This window comes from Nomia melanderi, chromosome 5 (genome assembly GCF_051020985.1).
Source record: "Nomia melanderi isolate GNS246 chromosome 5, iyNomMela1, whole genome shotgun sequence".
NCBI lineage: Eukaryota > Metazoa > Arthropoda > Insecta > Hymenoptera > Halictidae > Nomia > Nomia melanderi.
In genome coordinates this window covers 17583125-17590213 of record NC_135003.1, presented here as the reverse complement: position 1 = coordinate 17590213, position 7089 = coordinate 17583125, and the positions used below count along the sequence as shown (strand labels likewise).

General features: G+C 45.3%; 1 protein-coding gene across 4 annotated transcripts in view; it reads left to right on the top strand.

The window, feature by feature from the left end:
• LOC143174564 (uncharacterized) overlaps positions 1–7089 on the top strand; it is a 115002-nt gene that overhangs the window by 24352 nt on the left and 83561 nt on the right. The gene's annotated exons all lie outside the window — the stretch shown is intronic.

Genomic DNA, 7089 nt, shown 5'->3' with positions numbered 1-7089 from the left:
GAATTCCGAGGTGTCGCCAGTAGTTTTTCAGCGATAGTGGAACCGTATCCAGGCGAAACGTCAGGGGTGTTTTCGTCGGTGCGATAAAAATGTTAACGGAAGGTTACCGGTTTCGACGGGGAAACCTGTAGGAAATAATCAGTTATTTTCGCCTCGGTGAGTCGTCGATTTATGGTTAATACTTTGATCGTGAATCCTGGTCTTAACCGGCCGCGGCATGTAGGAGGAAAGTCGCCGAAATGTTTACTGTACGTTTCGATGAGAATCGGTTGATCGATCGTAGACGGGAAATAATGTGTCGCGTAACGTTGCGACTACCGCGGATGATGCAAGATTCGTACAAGTTGTTCGACGGAATATCGAAAAACGCTTGGGAACGCATCCATTAAGCCGCCCCGTAAATAACGTCGTCCCCGACGTTAATTTTCGCCGCGAAATATTAATATTTGAAGGTTCAGAGTGATTTACGTCGCCCGTATCTCGCGACACGCGCGCGAACGATAGCGAACAGTTTCTATTCTCATTCGAACGAGTTTTTCTGGTTCGAAGCATTGACAGGAGACACGGAAAAATGACTTGCAACGCGGAGCACGGGTGTGTAATGATGGTTCGACGGGTAAATAATAATCGATGGTTAAGGATGGAAATAAGTGTATTAACATTTTCCAGCGGAAATTAGCTCCGGCAACCATTATTCGCAATTTCAGAGAAGAATGTTAGCGTTTAGCGGGCAATAATTGAATATAAACATTACACGTGCATAGTTCGTGTTGCGTGCGAACCTCCAGCGACGGGCTGTTTGAAAATTCGAGCCAAAATTCAATGAATACGGTACCGAATAGTCTGAATAGTCTGTGTAAGTGAAATTCATCGGCGTTCCAACGTTCGAACGGTTGCTATAATAATGTAGATTGTTCGACGCATTACAGCTTTACTAAATTATATTACATCAATCGCTGGAGCTTATTGATTTGTATCTGCCATCGAGCTATTTTCGTCTATGTAACACACACACACGTGTATCGTACAATATATACACGCGAATACATATATATATATATATATATGTATATATTATAATATATAATACGTATAATTTGCGGCTAGGTCAGCGAGTCAAGAGACCAATGGCTTCTAATTGACGGTAAATTACAATCGGTGATATTTGGTAACACGCCGGTGTATATACACCGGTATATCGGGAAAATCGCCGATAATTGATTCCACCATGAGAGTTCGCGTTTCGTTCGACCGAAAGAGTTCCCATTCGTTTCGATGCCGCGCGGCCCGGTTAAGTTCGCAATTAGCGCAACAATTATACATCACGTTGGTATTAACACTTCGGATTTCAACGATTTCAAATGAAAATCGATTACCGTGCGATTAATATTGTCGAGCAAACATTTTTACCGAGTCGAGCAACCGCGTGCTACTGTCGAGTAAAAAGTACCGTAATGGATCATCAATAATCGTTATCAATTACATGTTATTCCTACACGAATCGAATAAATGGTATTTATACGGTACTCGTGACATTTACGCGACAATCATCGACTGTGACAAAATTCTGTTGCTAACAAAGAAAGGGCCAAATATGTTTTCGAATGGAATCCCATTCATGAGATAGTACATATCTAGAATTCATCTTCGAATTGTAATCTCTGAATGACTAGCATTTCATTACTACAATATTATTCATCATCTTTCTACGATACCACAAATCTGAAACTCATCCTTCATTCCGAGACACGTATTACAACAGGCATAGAGTTTAATTTGAAAAACAGATTTTTACGTCATATTCCGGAGCGATTATCTGATTGACCGCATCGCGTCCAACGCTCGAAATGACTCAGTAATTCTCGCAAAGCGAGTCATCTTACCCCAACTTAAGGAAACCGCCGTTATCGTTTCTCCTCGTTGCAGTGGAATGAAGATTCAGCCGTGACCGGCATTTATTTTCTCGTGTGTCACGGTCTTGCGAAACTATCTGTAATCTCGATCGAAATCGGGTCGCGGAAAAAATGGATCGCGCCCGTTCCCGGTAACCGATGACCCCATTCCGCGATAGCCGGAACGCGGATCGATCCGTGGGAACGGCGCTGGTCATTTTTTTCCGGCGATTTTACCCCGCGATATATGTATAATTCGAGAGCTCGCCCGCGCGCTGGCGCGCGCGCACGGGAATCCCCCGTTCCTCGGCGATCGCGGCCGCTGTTTGTTCACTGAAAGGCGATACGCGGAATCGTAATGTACATTGACACGCTGCCGGATCAAATGGTTTCGATTGAATTTAATTGGCCGGGTCGCACGTTCGTCGCGTCTGGGCTAACAGAGAGTCTCGACGAAACTGGCTCATATGCACGATTCCGATACCCATGGTCTGCCAGTTATTCTGGTCGCCCGAAAATTCCCTGAACACCTACGGACAGATCCTACGGGAATTGAGATATTAACGCCCGCGGATTTCGGGAATGGTGCCCCGTGGAACGAATCCGTTTTTCCGTTGACGTTATTGCCCTGTAACGGAGGAGATTAGGCGACCACTCTGGAATCTTGATTATCGACTGCTTCGCACTTATTCGATTGTCATCGAAATATTCGTTATCGTATCTTTCATCTTTTGTGTCGGAGATATAACACTCTGGGAATGTGTTGTAAATGGCGGTGATCTCTTTTTAACTGTTCGAGGTGATTTTAAAGATGACGATCCGAGCTGCACAGAATTCACCACACAATTCGCAATAGTTTCGACAACTTATTAACCCTTTGCACTCGAGAGGTGACCCCCAGTCGCCAGATGATTTGATACAGCAAAATTATAAACCTTATTTACCATTAACCTTTGTGTACTGCATCAATACGTGAAATATTGAAAGAAAATAAAATGTGAAATTGTATGACTATGAGTGACTCCAACTTTTGGTGGGTTAAAATGTCCCACCATGTATAGGAAGCTGAGCAAAGGGTGGGGCAGTTTGAGCCCAATTAACCCCAAAGAGTTAATGGGAGACTGAGAGAATACGGAAATATGATTTTTTCATGAGCGAAGATGACTTTGAGCTTTGGCGATCTGTAATAGAGGATATTAGAGGAATACGCTTCTGTGAAATCTTGATAATCAATTGCTCGCCTTCGTTCGAGTCTAATCGAGATTCTAGAGAGATTATAAATGTAGCGTTACGAATACGCGTTACAAATGCAAGTGGTTTCGCTTCAATCTGAGATTGATAAGATACAAAAACGCCAATTGTCCTTTAATTGAGAGCAATTTGGGCTTTGCTAGATGGTATCTGGATAGTCTTACTCCACGTTCCAGAAGTGTGCTACTCCAGATCTTAATTGGAGTCATCATCTTCCGCCCTAGTTCGTTCTCATCTCGAGCGGCGATACCATAGAACAATAAAGAAAGGTGTTCGAGATTAGTGGAATCGCGATTGCACCGTCCCGAGGATTCCCGCCTCGAACGTATCGAATCTCGACGGGGAAAGAGCGATTCCTTATCGAGAAGGAAACGAACGATTTATAAAAGTTTAATTAAGTCACGCGCTCGAGAGATTAACAAATATCTAGCGGGGATTTTTGTTTGTTTCATAAATATTTCAATCGCGATATCTTAATCTTTCTACCGGGATGCGATATGGATTTAGTATTATATTACGCGTTGAATCGATACAATTATCGATCTCCTATTAAAGACTCCCGTGAATTCCACGATTAATCTAAATCACCCCAGCAGTCTAACGAAATTGACTTCTTGAAATAAGGCTCCTAGTACTAAATTTAGGTGATCGCCAGCTCGATCTCGAACGATTCCATCGTCGAGAAACTTGCGTATCGAAACTAATCACGATACGATATACTTCATATCGCAAACGATACGAAGATAGGATCGCCGTCACGATTACTATATCTGGAGTATTCATCTGCGGCGCTTACGTTGACCCACGCAAAGCGGCTCTCCATTGTCACGTGGCATCGGTATCAGGCGAAAGATAAGTTGTTCGCGTCGGGTGAACAATAAGCCAAATTTCGGTTTCTACAAAACAATTACCCTATCGAAGCAACCATGCTCAATTCCTAATTCATCGTTCCATTAAACAGCCGTAAAATGTTGCGCAGTAATCGGACGAGAAAGTTCATAATTTCTCGATCTAAATGCTTAAATCATGTCACGGGCCTCTCCCTCTGGGCAATAATTACCGTTCCGCGATTGATTAAAAATTCCACGTGATTCGATATTGCATCGCGATCGACGTTTCAATAAACCATCGCCCGAATTGTGCGCCCGTTGTATTTACATTCGGTTATCGAGCAGCGGGGACGCGGAGCGGCGGTTACGTTAATAACAATATTGGCGCCAGAATAAAATAACACGGTGCAATAGTAACAACAACAGTAACGTTACATACCGAGGAGCACAACGGCGCAGGCTCGAGCCGAGGTTCCTGCGTGTCATCGAATGACGAAGCGACTCCGCGGAAACGGCCGCGACTTGCCGCCACGATCCGATCGCGTAGATTGCACAGTTTTGGCACGAATTCCAGGACCACTGCCACCGCTCGACCGCCCCCCCTGTAAATCTCCGGTTCGCCGGCGAAAAACATAAATTGTCGGTCCCCTGGCTGGCGATAAAAAAAAAACAAAGGGAGGAAAGAAAGGGAACACTGGGCGAGCGGGATTGTGGGAGGGGAAGGAAGGAGAATTCAGGGGACAGGTTGCGCACATGCGTCCGCCGGCGTGATATAGAATTCGCGAAATTAAATTAAGTCCGACGTAAAGTTTCGGTAACAAACGTCGGCCCGGTCCCCGAAATGCTCGAACCCGATCGAACTTTTTCGCTGAATTATCCCCCTGACCTGGTGTTTCTTTTTCCGTTTATTGACTGTTAGCGTCCGTGGCCTCGCGGCACACTGCGCGAATCCTGCGTGTCATCGTTAATAACGTTGTAATGTTTGCGTAACCCATTTGGGACGGACTTTTTCCTTTTTTTGTAACCGGTCGTGCGGCGACCTGTGCGAAATGTATTCACGCTGTATTCAGTGTTTTTTGGAATGATTATCTGGAGCTCTTTATTTGTTCGTTTCGATATTGATCGAACACCTCCGTTGAATATCTTGGATTTGATGAATTCAGTAAAATTCTGTTATTTTCTGTTGGACACGTTCGCGTTTGTTATTGCCTGAAGATTATTCGATGAATTTCTGAAGTGTTCAAGGTTTTATGCTGATGGCGCGCTCGAGGGGAAATCGACGAAATGCATAGCTGGTAATGGAATCGTCGATTTTAATGAATTTCGACAAACGGCTGGTTGCCCGGCGAGGAGTGACATTTTTATTCTTCGGTCGACCGGTCCGGTGAATTGTCTTATCGCTAAGCGTCAATGGACGTGAGTTAGGGATTCGGATTGCATAATCAGCGAAACAATCAACGAATATAAATAAGAGTCAGGGACTCGAAAATGTCAGGGACGTTCGCGGTAGAGGTTTAACCCTTCCGCCGTTTCCATGACAGCGAATTTCACGGAGGTTGTGTGGGCGTGACGCGTATAAATTAATATTAACTTCTTGACGGCTACGCTGATTTACGCGGTTATTAAAATCGTCTGAGATAAAATTCAGTGATTACCGCTGTTCCTTCTGTTCGAAGCGACAGCGAAGCGAAAAATTTTGTATGCGACACGTACACCTTTATCTCGTTACGGTTTGTTTCAACATACCTTTGTGATACAAGACAAAAGAGAAACGTGCGCCTCGTTGTGTCGTTTACGATGGCGCGATAACAATTCGAATGAAACATTCGTCGGAGGAACATCTATATTCGGAGTCGACCCAACGTTTATACTTCTATACAATACGCTGATAGATAGCAGTCATTTTATCAAAATTAAGCGGCACTCGGCCGGGATTACGTGATTTTTCATGCGGACCGCGACGAGATCGGACAATACTCGCGCTTTTGGCACGGATTCCGAGCCCGGCGAGTCCCTTTCCTCTAAATTCCCGAGTGTCCCAGTGAGCCGGACACAAATCTCTCGAAAAAGAACAAGAAATCCCCGGGCAAGCATAATACATAATCGATAACTCGTTCCCGGTGCCATTAATCATTTAAAAGGGGGACCTAACGAATTGCCCGAAACGTATATCAAGTTCGTTGATCGCCGAATTTCCTCGCTAAACGCTAGATTGCCGCAAATCGAATTATCGCGATTGAATTTTCTAAATATCATTCGCTAAATGTTTACCCCGATCGATGTGATTACACCAATTACTCAATCGTCTATCTTTAAACCCGATCTCCAACATCCAAACATCGGCTCTCCCGGGAACAAAAGAACGAACTACGATAAATGTCCGTAAACCGGTTAAACGATCTTTTATCGATGAAAATATCAGCAAAATATTATTCCATCCTTCATCCTTCCATTCGTCGATTCGACAAACTTTTCCTCGACGCTGCGAGTTTACCTGTTACTCGCGTGATCGCCCGACGGACTCTTGCCCGTTGCTGGGTGCATTCTTCATCGTTTCACGTGATTCAGCAGGTTCTGCCAGTGAATCGATGGGGTCCGGAGTATAATGGCCGATCGATGGGGAACGATTCTCACCTGATCGGCGGCTTTGTTTTTTCCTCGGTGTCTCAGGTAGGCGGAGAACAAGATGGACAGAGAGGAACAGAGAGAGAGAGAGAGAGAAAGTGAGAGAGAGAGAGCAGTGGTGCGCAACCGTTGGGCCGTGTGCGGCCTGTTATGCGGTCCACGCTCGGAATGCGGCTCGTTACATCGCACTGTGCGGTCTCGCGTGCCGCGTGCGGTCCACCGCGCCCAATTGTGCGGCTTGCGGTCCCTTATGCGAACCTCGGACATGTAAGCCTTCTCCGGAATTTTGCGTTTCCGCGGCACCCTGCGAGACAAACGCTGCGCGACCCTCCCTTCGGGCTTTCTCCTCTTTCATCGGGGATTCGCGTTTCCTCCGAGGACTCCGATGGCTGCGCACTACTGTGGCCAGACGAGTCGATGTCTGGCGAGACGAGTGACGTTCTCTGCGATCTCTGCACGATCGTACGGTAATTAATGGATGTTATAAATAG